The 16,996-nt window shown below is 39.0% G+C and overlaps 1 long non-coding RNA gene across 1 annotated transcript; it reads left to right on the top strand.

Moving 5' to 3' along the window:
- The first annotated feature begins 36 nt into the window (after window positions 1-36).
- On the top strand, window positions 37-15,579 carry LOC112973934. The gene is made up of 3 exons (XR_003256109.1): window positions 37-73; window positions 434-510; window positions 14,655-15,579. It is a non-coding gene; the product is annotated as an uncharacterized LOC112973934 (long non-coding RNA).
- The last annotated feature ends 1,417 nt before the right edge of the window (window positions 15,580-16,996 follow it).

The raw sequence follows: 16,996 nt of genomic DNA, 5'->3' as shown, positions 1-16,996 counted from the left end.
GAAGTCTGCCCTTAGCCAGATCTGCCATGGGCAGGTGCTATAATCAGCAACGCAGAGCCCAGGCCTGCTACCAGTAAGCAAACATATGGGTACAGTGTTCTTACTGACTGTGGAAGACTATGTGCTTCCCACTGGAGACGAACCATACTGATGTCGCTGCTCTCTGGTTTAATGATGTATCATAGAGCTACAGTCCTGACAGCTGCTGTGAGGATATGCACTGGCATAGACTTGGTTTAATGATAGTCTTGTGCTGGAATTAAGTGGCAATAAATAGCAGAAGGGAAAAAAGAGTATACAGTCTCGGTTATAACAGTCTTAGGTTTCTACAGGAAATTAAAGCTGTGCCAATGAGACTTTCTTCACAAACTTTTTTATAGAGTGAAACAATTCAGTGAAAGCCACCGAATCCTCTTATTTGTTGCTTTTCTAGGTCCTGCAAGGAGAAAGCAAGTGGGCAACAAGTCCCATGTCATGGCCTCTACTTCTCCTGGAAGAGTTTCTTTAACAGTGAGTAGAAAACAGAGTTGTAGACATCTATCTCAAAAGTCGGATGCTGAAATTTCTTTTTCTTCTGCTCTTCTTCTTATGTGGTGTTTTCGCATCTCCTTATCCCACTGTTTCACTTGCATTTAGCTGCACTGAACACGTGCCCTTCTTATGAATGGTTCTGGCAGAGGCGTGAGTGAGTGGGCCACAGTGCAGGATTGGCAGGGTGGGGCCTTGCAACAAGGGAAGAACTCTCTCACTCTGCAAAATGCCTTTTTGCTTTGCAGTTAGTTACTAATATTTTGGAAAAGTGAAGTTTCTTTGTCTGGGTTGTTCCTCTTCAATCTATGCCCGTGTGCCACAGGTTCTGCTTTTGAAAGTAGCCTGTTCACCACTCACCTGGGTCTATGTCTGAGGGGGAATTTCAGCCACTACAAACTTCCTCCCTCATACACTGGTAAAACCAAAGGCCACTCACAAGTTCCTCTCGTTCCCCACCCTGAGGAACCCCACAAGCAAACCATATTAGCAATGGGATAAGATTGAGAACATGATGGGAGATTAACTCTTGAAGCCCCAGACTGAATTTCATCGGCATTAGTTGATCAGCATTTCAGTCTTATTTTACTGGTGCCAAAAATCTTGACATTAGCCTCAAAATGAATAAACTGCTAAACAGTCCACTTTTGTCTCTGAGATGATTCTCAAGTCTCTCTTTTGCTACCAGCCTAGCAGTTACCAGGTCTACCTGGGGGAATAGGAGAGAAACAAAATAATACAATCCTGACAATAAAATTGAGTAAAAACAGAGCAGAAGGGAGTGAACAATAGCATACGTAAATCTTAAAATGGGTAATTGGATAACAGATGATAAAAGTAATTGTGGCAATTGTATGTATATTAAAAAATGTATTCTGAACAGAGAAGATATGCTGTCTAACTCTTAATACACTGAAATGTACCTTAAACAGCTACTGGAAGGTATAAAAATGTAGTGTTTTCCAGAGAGGGTCTTCTATTAAAGTGTAACGTAACTATATTTAATACACTGGAGGATATTTTAGTGCTGTCTCTTAGCACAGGAAATTACCTAATAAGGATACATATTTTGCACCAGCCTTACTGTACTCAGGGAGTGCTAGATTACCAACTTTACCAACATTAATGACCAGGAGTAATCTTAGCATACCAAAGTTATCTACATAAATAATCAAGTTGATTCTCTGTGTAATGAATTAGAAGAAAATAAGATACCATAAAGCTTGAGGAACAGCAGGAAGTCCAGAAGTTGACTAAGTTTCCTACGAAGGAGAGTATCTCCCTAAATGAAAATGCTAAGAGTTAAGTAAAATGCTTGTTTACAGTATTATATCTGTATAGGAACAGTACTAGTAACAATCTTGCTAAAATTCAACCTAGATTTAACTGGGGTTTTATCCCATGTTTGTCATCATAGAATTTTCTCACTCTTAAAAGAATGCCTATTAAAGGAAATACTTTTGGCCCAGATCCTTGCAGTGCTCTATTTGATGATTTACACATAGAACAACAGATGAAATTACCAAATTATTATATAGTAGAGAGCGGCTTTTCAGATAGAGCTATAATATATCCTTGAACTACAGAATCTCAAAGAATAATTTCACTGTTGTCTATCAAAATGCTCATCAAAGATATCCGAGTGCATATGAATAATTACTAAACTTTTTATATATCTCTTTTTTAACCTATCTCAAGTCTTTTTATCACTTTTTTTCCTCTCTTAATACCTTATGTCTGAAATTACATTAATAATGTCTATTGTTTACCCAATGCCTAGCAGTTCACAAACCAATATAGTTCCTATCCTGAGATGCTGTAAGGTTTTACTTAAAAAATAATATTGAAAAAAAATATGGAAAATATTCAAACAGGTAAATGAAGGAGAGTGTTTATGCAAATGCATTCATCACTTACTGCAGCGAGATGCTTCCAGATTTGTTTGTTGTAATTTTAAATACTTACCTTTATTCTAAAACATTTTGGTATGGCTTCAATGGGGGGCAGATTAAAGAGGCAGATACTGATTTAAGGAATTACAACATGTGCAATAAAGTTGCATGGAAAACAGTGTTAGTGATGCTGATTCAGGCAATAAGAAGGTCTGACAGAAAGCACAAAGGTATTTACAGGCGATGAATGATGGCAGAGCATGTAGAGCAAGAAATAAATGACATTCAGAGATGAAGAGAACTGTGTAGAGCCTTGAAGATGAGGACCAGTAGTCTAAACTTGATGTCAAAGCAGAATGGGAGCCAATGGAAATACTCAGAAAGGAAGGTGGCAGAAGATGAGTTTAACAATAGTGTTTTGAATAAGCAGGAGGCAAAAGTAATTCTACCCAAGATACATGGATTTCTAAGCTATACTCTGTATCATGTTGCTGCTGCTCACAGAGTGCAATCTGACCTTCAAAAAGGCTTTTAAAGTAGGCTAAGGATCCTTTTCCATGATGTGAATTTGGGGGCCTGGAGAAAATCCTGCTGAGCTGAAAGATTAAATTTCTGAAAACATTTAACATTCATTTTAATCTGAGATATTCTCCCCCTAAACATCACCTCACTGTGTGCCTGAGATACTTTTAAAGGCTGTTTTTCCCCTACCTCTACCGATTTATTCTTCAAACTATTTCTAACCACAAGCTACCAAAGCAAAAGGGTTTCAACTCGAAGCCACATCACAAAGAGGTCCCTTTACCTCAAACCTTGTTTGGTGCTCACAAGGTAATTTTTCTCCCTACTGAAACCACATACAACATCACTCATCCTGAAGCCTCTTAATCAGAAACAGGTGTTTGCACAGACTCTGCTACTGAGTTTGCTTGTAACAGGAAGACAAGACCTCTAAACAAGAGATCCCCTTATATCTTGCACATTCTTCCCAGGACCGTTAGCTATTGAACTTGTTTTATCCAGAGATGGCATGGCTTGTGGGTCTTAGATATCATTCTTTAACCTTAATATCCACTCAGATGCCATGGGGGGTTTGCCCTCTTCTCTTTAGGGCCTATGGGTGTCTCTCACTGTGGAACCAGTGGAGTCAGAGGCACAGTCCTCTGCATTTAACTCTTTGTTACATATACCACTATTGAATTGGAAGACATGAGTTGAAATATCTTTGTTGCATATTTCCATAATAAGAGAGTAGGAACTAGAAAGGAGCTGCTGCAAGCTACCAGCTGATGAGAATTTTTTACGAATTGTTCCCACATGGAGCTTTACTTTAGGATCTTTAACAGTCTGAATGTAGTCTCCACTTTAATATGTACTCCCCTTTTCCATGTGATAGGTTATCATTCACTGATGTTCCTTTGTGAGACCTACAGGTTTATTACTGTGACTACACTTGAACAAAGACTTTTCCTGGCTATATGAGATTCCCTCCTGGGGTTGATGCAGTTTGTAGTAGCAAAAAAGTGCTTTTGACATTCTGCCATGTATGGATTCCCAAATTTGATGTAACTGCATCTATACAAGAACTTTAGCCAGTGGGAAATGTCATAAAAATGTCATTAAAATATCACAGTCTTAACTAATTTTACTATTGGCAAAGATTTCAAGTGTAGACTGGACTAAATCTATATCAGAATGAAGATACTTGTTTTCTTTGGAAGGAAGAAGAATAACTTGGGTAAGTACTAATCCATAAAGCTTCATGGATTTTTTAGGAACCACATTATGATAACCAATCTCTTACAGTAATGAAAAATACTTCCTTTATCATTTTATTAGTAAGTTTTAAACTGTCTGTAGAGCAGAATTAAGCAAAGAAGAAAATCTCCCTTTGGGCAATTCATACGGCTTCAAGATCTGCTTGTATCACAGCTATATTTGATTGTTTACTGTATTTGGAAAGACTTGTTTTGGCTTTAAGGCATGTTCAAATAGCTATATGATTTGGTGTCAGTTTTTAATGGTCTTCTGCATTCTGCAGACAACAGAATTTCAGGACCAGTTTATACATTGCTGTCATTCAGTCTCTCAAAACTTTTATATTTATTCCATTTCAAGCAATTAATGTAGAAGAATGTTATTATGCCATCTGCTCTTGATATCTACATCTGAGAGTCAGTAGTGTCACTAAGATGCAAGCAGTAGTATCTAACATCCCTTCATATAGTTGTACCTTGATCCTACAATCCAATCTCTCATTTCCATTTAAATTAATCTGTCAATTTACTTGAGGTTTTTCCTCCCAAGTCAGATACTTTAATAGTCAAAATAAAACTATAAGGATGAGGTGCATTTGAGATGATTTGATATGAAATCACATAATAAATAGTTTTCTCTGTTACTTGGATTTCTGGTGGGGATAGTAACTTCTCTTCAGATGCATTTCGGACAGATCAAACATGAAATACAAACTGCAGACTTGGTGTGTCAATGTATCTTAAGCTATGTCTACATTAACAAACAATACGGCCCAGTAAGAGCATATTTGTAAACAGAAGCTTGTTGATGCTGAAGACTCAGCAACCATCCTGTACTTTCTTTTTTGGGAGGAAGGGGGGTCACTTCAGACTGATTCCAGTCTGGTCCCATGGACTGAAATCCCATTTGAAGTTGGAGCCCTGAAGTGCATCATCTGGTTCAGTTTCATTTGAAAAGAATCCAGTTTGTTCGCTTTAAAACTACTCTGTAATGCAAATTGAAGTACAGTAAGTGGGGAGGATTAAGAGATTAATTTTAGAAGTGCACTTATGTTTTTAAACTAAATTGCTGATCTAAACCCACCCTTAGAAAGGATCCATTCCCAGGGTCCGTAGTGGCCTCCACAGGCTGTGTCAGAAATATTTCTGCTATGTGGAATTTGATTTGGGTGTTTAGGCAACAGTTCTTTCTTGAGAGGGCAGCTGTATCTAGGCGGAAGCCTTGCTCTCCTAATGCAAATAATGCTTTTCACACATACATTTTACTAGGATTATATCTGTTAGTGATCTCCCAGAATTCAAAAGAGAAAAACACTATTCATAAATAAGTTCTTTAAGTGGTCTGTGGGTGTTCAGCTGGACTTCCCGTTCTCTGCCATTGCTTTCACAAGGACTTTGTGTCTGGAATTTTGCATAAACAAGAGGAACTAAAGTGTTGGAAGTCAAGGCTCTTTACACAATCTCACAGTATACATTTGGCCGTATAAGAGATGAAGCATGCATGCAAGCCCCATGTTACAGCCTTATCGGTGTGTAAGACTTGTGTATGACAAACTGTAGCATATTATTTATATTGATATTTTCTTACAAAAGTAGTTACTGGTAAGAAAAATTGCCTTTGAATTAGTTTACTTTAGCTTCCTTTGTAACCTTAAACCATCTCTAAGAAATTAAGTTGGATGTGATTATGTTCTTTTGTCTCCATTTTTGCTTTCTTGCCTGTAGGTTTTTCAGTTACCTTGAAATCTGCAGTGATTGGTAAAAATCTGGCATCATTCATTAAGCTTATGGTAGAAAAATTGAAATAGTCTAGAGATAAGTAGCTCCATCTTAAACTGTTCAGTTTTTTAGGACCACCATTTGCTTAACGCTTTGGCAAATTTTACATCAGTCATGTAAAGACTTCAGGCCCATTGAAAGGAATTATCTTTTCTTTTGGTTGCAATTGTTTTGCTCAGTATTTTGGCACGTTATTTTTTATAAAGTTGTGCTGCTAACAATATATGGGATGGAACTTTATTTCCTCCCTCCTGTTGCTCCCCTGGGTTCATGTATTGGTTTCTTCTAGCCTTGCAATTTTTTTTTAATGCAAACAATTTTCTGTACGGCAGTTCAGTATTTATCTCAAACTTCTGGTTATGCCAGAAGAACTATATAATAATACATTAAACTAACAAGTACTAGGGAGGACCAGTTTTGTGAAGGGTCTTAAAAGAACAAGAAACTTGTTTTTGATGTGGTAGCTGACAGGAATTTAGTGGAGAAATATTAAAGAGAGTGTTTGAACACTGTTTTGATCCCCCCTTAGACTGGAGGAAGGTGAAAGGGAAACGACTCTCTGAAGCCAGCAAGGGTAGTGAGAAGGAGACTGCCATAGTTCAGGTCACTGGTGAGTGATACTTTTGGCAATGAAAAGAAAGTGAAAAAGTTTCATCGTACAGGTGTCCTGCGAAAGGAAACTGCATATCCCAAAGCCTGCTGGTGTTGATTGGCATGGTGTCAATGACAACTTAGTGTGAGGATAACAAGAATAGTTATGCTAAAACAAGGAGGTAGAAGGGAAAGAAAAAAGAGAAATTTTCTTTGACTATGTTAAATTAGTGGTAGCAGTGAAACAATTTAGAGAATGTTACGGAAGAATAAGCCAAGAGGTATTTATGTATCTCAGAAGATGGAATTATCTTCCCATTCTAGGAGAAGAAACCTCCACAAATAAGGCCTAGTTAACCCTGTGGAGGGCCTAAGATTTCATGACTAGGAAGACGTCCTTCCAGTGCCAGATGTGTGTGTGAGAGTGTAAAAGAACAGAATGCTTTGGATGTTAACTGTTTGTATATGGTTGAAAGGGAAAAAGGGAAAGAGGAACTTGGGGTATCTTAGCATGGAGGGCTGGATCAATTCACAATAATTCCCAGAAGGAGTTAAACATTTTCTGGGGTTAAAGTGAATCAGAATCTGCATACCGTGTGCTGGAAATTCCCTAAATGATTTCAGTGGTCATTAAGAAAAGGGAAATGGTTCTTTTCTGAGTAGGAGATGGTAGGAGACGGAGGAGTAGACACCAAAGCAGGGCTACAGCTGAGTATTTATAACTTGGCTGACTCTGTCCCCAGATTGCAGGATTCCTACCAGCTAAGAAAGGGACAGACTTTCCCTATGGCTTTATCTGCTGAGAGAGGTCTTGTTAGTAACCACTGAGTGATAATACAGTGGTTTGAGATAATTACAGTTCTATTAGCAATACTATGTGCAGTTACCTACAACATGTGCAAATATAGATAAAACTGCTGATAAAATGTGCTCCACTGCTAAATAGAGCTTCATCTCTTCTCCAGTCACCTTATTCCCATTCCTATACCTCTTSGCTTACTCATGTTTGTTGTCTCTTCAATCCTGGACCTCACCTACATATGAAGCCTTCATTGTTTAATTACAATTTATTCAAATACTGGACTGTATATTTAAAACAGTGCAAACTTCTAACTGACTAAATTTAACAGTTTACAATTGCAGTGTATTGTTACCAATGTTGGTTTTGTGCAGTTCAGTAATACATAAAATAAGCTTAATTTAACTAATACAAATACTATGTTTAGACCTACATTTTCAAGTCATGACTTTTCAATTCATGGTTTGTAGGCCTCTGCAAGTCCATGAAGTACTTTTGAGGGATCTAAAAAAAAACTCAAAACCCAGACCTGTTGTCAGTGGGCTTAAATTCACTCTGTAGGAACTTGCACTTGAATGGAAACATTTTGGAGATCTGCAAATAAAAAAGTTTTTGAACTTTTGATCTAGAGGAAGCAACGGACTTTCTTTTTTTTTTTTTTGTATAGCTTTTCTTCCAAGTACCATTTGCCTCCAGCCAAGATCTTGCCCGCAGCCCCCAATCCCTAACTGGCTGTAGGATTTCTGCTATGGTGAAAAGAAATATAAAATGTCTGCCCCAAGTTAGTAACCAAATTTCTCTCCACTGAACCTACAGAGTAAAGACCTCAGGAGTGCAGATGCTGTTCATCGCACCATCCTAACCCATAGAGTTTCCTCAGTCCTGGTCCTGTTCGTCCCCATTGTTACATCTACCTACTTTCCTAGTAATCTCTCCTTGATGCTATGGCTAGATGTAGCTTTTTCACTCTTTTTTTCCTGATTATTCATGTAACTATAATCTTTCTAGACAGCACTGTACTCACCCATCCTCTCTGTCTCAGGTGTTAAAGGTGTCTGAGGTATGTAGAGGATTCCTCTACAAATGAAGGTCTTCTCAGTATTACTTTTTGATTCACAATAATGTTCTGGTCATAATATCTCTTTGCATGCTCAGTGCAGATTACTGTCAACCTAGAATAACTCCATTACTGACTGCCCTGCCATGATTTAACCTTCCAGAGGCCATTACTCCGATGTGCATTGTGCAAAAGTTCTTTACTGCTTATTTACAGATGTGTGACTGCATTTCCACTTCTAGTTTATGCTACTTTAACTGTGTATGTTTAGTTCAAAACTCTGCTTCATACTGTGTATTTTTGAATATGCAGACTTTTTTGAGTGTTTTGGAATGAAAATGATGGTGGTGGGTACAGAATTTAAAGCAAATCCGGTCTGCAATTAAACACAAACCCACAGCAGTAGCTGCTGGACCGAGCTCACCATGTAGTTTCCAAACAAGCTGACAGCAGTAGGAATCGTGGTTTATAAAAAGCTGCCAGCAGTGCTGAGCTGGTGAAGAGAAAGAGGAAGCTACAACGGGAAAGAGAAAAAAAAAAGCACAACCAAAGGCAACCTCACTTCTCTGCCTTTACTGTTTTTAAATAGATTTGGCTCTAAGTTGCTGTTGGCAGTGCTGTGAAGAACAGTGATAACCTTGTAGGCTGAGCGCCTTACAATATTTGTGCCTTTCTGAACACCACCTGCAAATTGTCTTCCAGCTCTACGGAATGTCTGTGTGTGTTTATGCGTATATGTAAGAATCTGCGTATGTATGTATGTATGAATATACACCATGTTACCAAAGCTATTGCCCAACAGCATGCCAGTAAACACAAATTTACTAGAACAGCGTTTGCCATGTTACTCCTCCTTTGCACGGTATGATGAGATGGTTTTCTGAGCTTGTTTCCTGATGTTCCCATCCACTTTAGGCTGTGAATTTCACTTGGTTAATCCTTCTTGTCCTATGAAAAGTGGAAGATTGCTTCTCATCCTCAAACTACCAGTAGGAGAAATGATCTGAGGCACTATTGACTGAATCATCTTGTACTGGGTGTTGGAATTATGGTAAGGTGATCTTGAAGATCTCAGTTGGGAACTGAGGCACAGACTGACTCCTCTCACCTGGGGAAAGAAGTCTAGCTGATCAGAGGTTCTCTAGCCAGAAGGCAAGTCTCCTATTAGGTTATTTGAGTGCATCTTGGATCTTATTACATGTAGTAAGCCAGGCAATGGACGATATGCTGCACAAAAGGAATAGTGTAACTGGATAGTGAACCCAGAAAGCAGAGAGAGAAATAATGTGAGAGAGGCTGACAGTTAAAATTATTTGGATTAGAATCTCCTTTATTTTGTGTCATTCTGAGATCACAGCTTTGATCCCTTGCACTGTAGTTGAGACGAGATTAACTTTCTGTAGATCTGATAAGCAGGCTTCAGGAAGAAGAAGACATTGCAGAGGGAGAGACCTCTGGGACTCTGCAGATTAACTGCATTTTGTGTTACATTGTATGGTTAGTTCCCTGAAAGAAGGACATGGCAGAGAGTCCCTCAAGAACCAAGGACTGAGCCTGGGGTTCATGGCTCTGCATCTGAATACAAAAATTCTTTTATCAAAATGAAAATCTTACAAAGATGCCATAATCTTTTTCAGTAGCTATGCTGGTCCTAGGAACAGGGCTGCCATGGGCCATAAAAGAATTGGGCATGATCCTTGAGGATAAACTGAAGAGCTGTTTAATCTGCCCTAGCTATAACAATAAACCTGTATTGTTGCAGTGTAAATCTCAACACTAGCCAATCCTCATCTGTAAGTGGGAGGCAAAAGGTAAGTTGCGGAACACATGAATCCCATGAGTTTCCTGGCAGCTAGAATACTGATTGTAGCTGGAAATAGTTGTTCAAGCACCCAAGCTTTATAATACTGGTTTCTTTCCCTTTATGGCACTTTTTGGCACCAAAACCTATTAGCAAATTTGCTCTTAGTGTCTGAGATATCTGTATATACCAAGGTGTCCTCAGCTCTGTCACCAGAGCCTTTTATATTTAGCAAATAGCTATTAGTTGGTAGTGGGATCTGCAGTGCTTTTTTTTTTCTTTCTGAAACTTTATAACATCAAACATTCAAGAGAGACAAGGCTTGTTTCGTTCCACATGTTACTCTTTGGCAGTGAGAGAATGGCCTGATGGATATCTATTCTTCCTCAGAATCTCCAGCAGAGAACATTCCCCATTCTTTCCCATTCCTATTTTGCATGAAGTGAGAAGAGACCAGGCTTGTCTTCATGGTCAGCACGTGTAGGCTTGGAGAAACATTGTGTAGCTCCATTTCCATCCAACAGCAAATACAGTAAGTTCTTTTGCAATGTGCACAAGCTTGGGATCTCTCCCAGCTCCCTTTTTGCTATCATGGAAAAAAAGTTTCCTAAATATTTTTCTGTTTATTCTCCTGATCCAAACAATCCTTAGAAAGATCAAAACTTGATGCAGCTATTGTAGCAGTAGTCATAAAACCATGATTCCTGAAACAGGACTTGTGAACAGATCCTCAACACCTTCATATTCAGTCATTATCAAAGGGTCTAGATCTGCTTTCACAGAAACAAGGACAGATTTTTCACCTTGACCCCCAAGCACTACCTCTAGAAACTTGGGTGTTGGGAACATAAATGATGAAAGATGCTTGACTGGAGAATAAAACATAACCCAAATCAGGAAGCCATTAACTTGCTGTTTGCACATAATTAAATGGAAACCATTTTCTGTGAGCTTCTGAGCAAAGTCTTGACCCATACCACATTCATCTTCTAAAATCTTTAATCTTTACATTCTTGAAACAATCAAGATTTAACTTTTGAAGTTAGATATGTTAGCCTGTAATCCTCCTTTGTGAGTGTACAAGGCATTATATTCTTAAGTTTGATTCATGTTTATTTTCCTATACAGAATCACCTCCATTTTGGAAACCCAAAGATCTGATGAATCAAATTTTGTCAAATCTGTGATAGTCTGTTTATTTACCACCTTTTCATCAAGAACTATTTATTGTGGCCATCACTTCAAAAAAGGAGAGCTGCCTGAAAATAAGCTTTCTTAGCAGATCATCCTTGTAGGGTGATCTTGTGGCATTAAAACCTTGTATAAGATTAACTGAAGTAGCTGGTAATTTAAATGTCAGTAACTTTATAATCTCTTCTTTATAATAAAGAAAAGGATTTTTTCCCTAAGCTTCATTCTTATGTGTTATGATGCTAAACACACACCTTATACATCCTGAGGGCCGCCTTCTATTCTCAGAATAATAATAAACAGTTTAGAGGGCCATAGTAGGACTATCCACACTGCAGAGTGCAGCAGTATCTTCAAGATCCTTCAGGCAAGTTGGTACACCTACTTAGTAAGGCACTAAGCTGAAACTTAGGCTCAGCCATGGGTCTGGCCATACCATTGGCTGTCACATAGGAATCAATTTGAAGATCTCTACATAGTAATACATTAGTCAGGATAGAGATGCTCCACGACAGGTCATAGCACAAAGAAAACACCATCCCCTGAAAATCTGTCTGAAATCTAGACAATCAGCAGGGCCTTCCTCTTATTTTAGCATTTTAGCATGCTCCACTGAGGCTAAAACTGTTTTCCCAGTCAGTCTTAGACGTATCTTATAAGGGCTTAGAAGGAACATGGTACAGACTTCAGTGCATTTGTATTACATTACTGTGTTACCTGATGGACAGGTGAGATGCCAGATTTGGGAGAACTCTCCTACAGTCTGTAGCGAGGTCTCTGGTCTTCTTCCTAGCAGTCAGAAATTACTAACTTGTCATTAAATCCACTTGAAACCAATAAAAACAAAATATTTGAAGCAGTTTTAAAGTGGCAATGCACTTCTGCAGTTTATGGTTCTTCTGTTTTTATGCACATGGATCCCCAAGCCACTTTCTCCCTTCACATTTGTTGTATGACTTTTACCAGCGAGATGTTGGATCTGTTGTGGAACTATGTGGCTATTAGGACTAGGTTCCACTTTTCTTTTTTCTTTCCAACTGTATAAGGATAGAGGGCACACATCCAGCACAGTGCATACTATTTGACAAAAGGTTTAAGCCCATATATATGTGCCACAAGTAGGATCCATGTTCACCAGCTTTGCACAGGTGAGGAACTTTATTTCTTTCTTACAACAGAGCCACTCCTTCTCTGGGTACTGATAAATCCAGAGATTGCGTATCCCTGGAGTTTGTGTATATGTTTCAAGGGAGCATGGTTATTTTCTTTGGACTGGACTGGAAATGCAAAGTGTTTCAGGAAAGTATTTCTTTAGTTAGGTTTCCCTTAGTTCCAGTTTCCTCAAATTATACATAAAACTGTTTTTAAAACAGTTAGAAAATGTACTTTGGATCAGTTTACTGCTGAGCATTGCTATTCCTTTCATGTATTGCAGTGGCGTTGGATGCACTTGTCTCCAGCCTACAGTTATGCTCATACGTATCTATGTAGAAAGGAGTGAAAGAGATTCAACCCAGGCTAGGAGGTATTTTTTTACTAGTTTCTTATTACAGTGTTGAGAGCATACTACTTGTTCTCTGCAAAACCCAGTTTGATTAGGAAAGAAACCTGAAGAGCAAGAGTGAAAACAAGACAAAGAAAGGGACTTCTATTTTTAAAGTAATATTATCTTCTTATGGGTGTCTCATATAAACACAGAAACTCTTGCTCTTCTTGCATATTCCCTACCATTTTTTGCCAAATTTGGAAACTTCTATGTTTGATACTCACATATGCTGTTGGTCCTGAGTAAAGAAAAGAGGATACCCGGAAAATGAGAATTGGGCCCTGAATTCCTAACTACTTCTTTCTGAATTGTCATCCAGCTCAGCTTCTCACAAATATGTTCTTTTACGCAGTGATAAGAATTTGTTAAATTCTGGGAAATTCTGTCACCACAACTTTTCCTCTTTAACAGACTTAAGATATATCTAACTGATAGTTACAAGTTCAAGCTTGTATTCATGCCTATGCCACATGATCATCTGAAGTGAAAATCCCAGCGTTATGTCAAAGGACAAGACTGCAGACTAGCAGTGTCCGAGTGGACACTGTTTATGACTATCTCTATGTGAAACAACAAGGTTCCAAATTGCCCAACTTTGTATATGCCAGGTTTTCTTAAAAGTCCCACATCCTGCACTTTTCTAGTGCTATCCACACTGGTATTCATCCATCTCTACTTATCAAGCCATCTCTACTTATCAAGAAGTGAGGAGTAAGATTTTTTACAGTTAAAATTTTCACTGGCTCCTGCTGGAGTGCAAACTGTAGACACAGTGCATCATCAGTAATCTTAATGCAATTTAGAGGCTCCGTCTGTAAAAGCCTGCTGTTATTTCACGTACACTCTTGTTGCTGATAATCAGTGGATAAACAACTTTCATAACAACACTGCAACTCCCTCTCCCCCGCCTAGCAGTCTGACAGTTGACTTGATGGTTAGCCACGGACTTGTAGCAGCCTTGGGTAGCCAATTTCCAGATAGCAACCTGCTTCTCTGGTTGTTATGGGCTCTGTCAGTCATGGGATGTGGTTCTAAAGGGCTGGGACAGACTTATCACACAGGTCTGTGAAGGCCTGCTTCCTCTTGCAGAAGTTGTGGAGCCACTGTTGGACAGTGATGTGATTTGATCCTCTATGTTAGTTCAGTTCTGGAAAATGCTGATATACATTTTGGGAAAGTTAGCATAATTGATCATGTCATCCAAAACTGGTGTGTCTTCCATGTTACCACCCTCCATGTCTTTTAGCATTGCATTTCCCCCCAAGTTCCAAAAACTGGTCTGTATCTCTCTACGCTGCTTCTTGAATTTGTGAACACCTCAGCTACAGTTATAAGGAATTGCCCTGCAAGAACCATGGTAGTGCCACACTGCTACAAACTGGGCAGTGTGCCAGATTGTCAAAGATGTATGTGGTTCAGGACTGCAATAATTACGATTTTAGAGCTAAGAAAGAAAAAAGAAGTTACCTTACAACACCTCATAGACTGATTCTCAGAAAGGTTTTGCTCATTGGTGTACTAGGGAAAATCGGATGTGCCCTTTCTTTTTCTAGTGTTTTATATGAGAAATCCAGTGTAGATATGGCTAAGCAGGCTTGGTGAAAATTACAGAAAAGAATGTGGGTAAAGAAATGGAAGCTTGGTGGCCAAATCGCTTAGCCAGATCATGAAGATATCTAATGATGTGTCCCTATTTCTTGCATTCCCCAGCAGAGCCAGTGCCTTCATCCTATGAACTGGGAAATCAGGAACCCTGCACTTGAGCTCGGAGAGCTTCAGATCAAGTCAGTGGGTGAAAAGAGAAGAAAGTGAAACAAATGCAATGCGGAGAGAGGAACCAAAGCTCTTTCGTATTCACTTCTCTGTGAAAAGAGTCATGACAAAGTCCATGACAACAGTTCAGAAAGGCAAGGAATATTCATCCATATTAATTATTTGTGTAAAGCACAGTCTAAGAATATGGGGGACTGGGGAAGAGCAGGAAGGTGCAAAGGTCCAGAAAGTGGAAAATGATGTGCAAATATTTGGGAGTATTTTAGAAAATGACAGTGCAGCATGTGGTACAAACAGATTGTTAGAATCAAGGGTGTAGGCAGCTGGGTAATAGAATGTAGAAGGCATTCTCTTTTATGTGTTAAATGTATCCAGCACAATGTTTAAATTTGGCAGTCAGCTGGATTGAACATACCATCACTTTGAGGCATGAGACTTAAAGTATAAGATCAAGGAGTAACAGAACTATTTGGTTTAAGTAGCAGTCTCTGTTCCTCTCTGGGCTGACCCCAAATGCTAGGAGTGACCACACATTCCTTCCCAGCAGGGTCCCACCAATCCTTCCTTTTATCACTGCTCCTTCCACCCAGAAGAATGAGGTCTTCTCTCTTATTTTCTCACTTTCTCCTTTTTTTTATCGATCCTGTCTCCAAAATGTAGACCTGTGCTGCTTTGGTCATGGTCATGAAGACAACAGCAGTGAGTCAAGGCTTTATTTGTGAGCCTCCCTGGAGCAGGCTGAGGAGCTTGGGTCTGAACTGAAACAGGTTCAAAAGATGTCATGTTAGTTTGTTGGAAAAGTCTAGTGCTGTGATGGTTAAGTTAAAGCATAGAGGGAAGCCTAATATTTAATTCAGTGAGCTTAGTGCATGGTAAAATGCACACCGCCTTGTCTATGCAAGATTTCTCAAGCATATTTATTAGCATATGCTAACTAACAGGTGTTAGCCTCAAATTTCTAGACAATCTAGGGGCCAATGTGATTCTGAAGCTCAAAGTCCGGTATGAATTTAACTGCTTTTCTTTTTCCCTTTTTTTTTTTTTTTGGGGGGGGGGGAGCACTTCTAAGCAGGTGCTTCAAATATTCATTTTAGTTTTGAGGATATCCTGCTCAGGGTAGAATTTATTGTAAACCTGGTTATATTGTAGTTATTTGTAAATAGGTATGGAGAATATCTCATACTGATACCAAATTTTTAATAATAATAACTGGAGGAAATTGCAACAAGATAGCTTTATTCTGCATCTTTTATCCTACATCAGAGGATTTTTTGTGAACTCCTTTTCCCTTCCTTTTCTGTCTTTTACCAAAAAAAGTTCCCTTCTTTTACCAACAAACTGAATTTAGCATATCCTTGAACCCTCCAATGTTAGAATGATTATTGGTCTGTGGAAAGGTCTGTGGAAAGGCAGTTCTGTGTCTCAGTAACAACCTGCCTGTCCATCCACTGTTACCAACTTGTGTTTTAATTAAAAGCCTTGTAATACTTGGTGGTTTTCATATTAAAAAAGTGAAGAAAAGATTTCTTGTTTTCGTTGCAGAGAATGGCCTCTGTCTCAAAGAATGGAAGACAAATAAAATGAACAGACAAACTCTTTTCCAAAAGTTGTATGAATTTTGAACCAATCTCATGATCTTTTGTCGCCTGGCTCTTGACTTTTGACTGTTTGGAGTTGGCGGGCTTTCCCCACCCTTTTCTTAATGCACGAGCAGGTAGTCCGGCGCTACCAGAGTTAGAGTTCCAACTTTGGAAAGATTCGGGATTTTTCTGTAAGGATGGGATGGTGATTCATTCTGAGCTCTCACAAGACAATCATGCAGCTGCCTCTGTTTCAAAATCAGCAGCCCCACCAGCTTGTCTCCATCAGCCTTGAGAAAACAGGAAGCACAACGGCCACCACAGGAAGTGGTGCGTTCTTACACCCACCCCAAAAAACTTAGCTGCTGAACCTATTGCAAAACCTTAACAGAACACTGCAGGGTACACAGAGAAAGAGATGAGAAATCTGCTGACCTTTGGGTGCCTGTGCAATTCCTGGCTTCAGTTTCTCAGGCCTGTAACTTAACCCAGTCATTAACAGCCAGTGTCCTGCGTTTCCCAGTCATTATAGCTTAAATCCCCTACAGTGGGAGTTAGTCTTAGTAGAGTTTGGAGACTGTTATTATACTTGATTATTTTGTATCATCCCAACAATTTGTACAGAAATTCAGTAAGACGGCTTCTTGCCTGAAGGACTGACAGACTGGAAGATAGAAATAGAGAAGATGGGGAGGATTGTGT

This window comes from Apteryx rowi, unplaced genomic scaffold, assembly GCF_003343035.1.
Source record: "Apteryx rowi isolate R43461 unplaced genomic scaffold, aptRow1 scaffold_574, whole genome shotgun sequence".
NCBI classification, from domain to species: domain Eukaryota; kingdom Metazoa; phylum Chordata; class Aves; order Apterygiformes; family Apterygidae; genus Apteryx; species Apteryx rowi.
The sequence above is the reverse complement of the archived record's forward strand: the minus strand, read 5'-3'. Positions and strand labels throughout refer to the sequence as shown.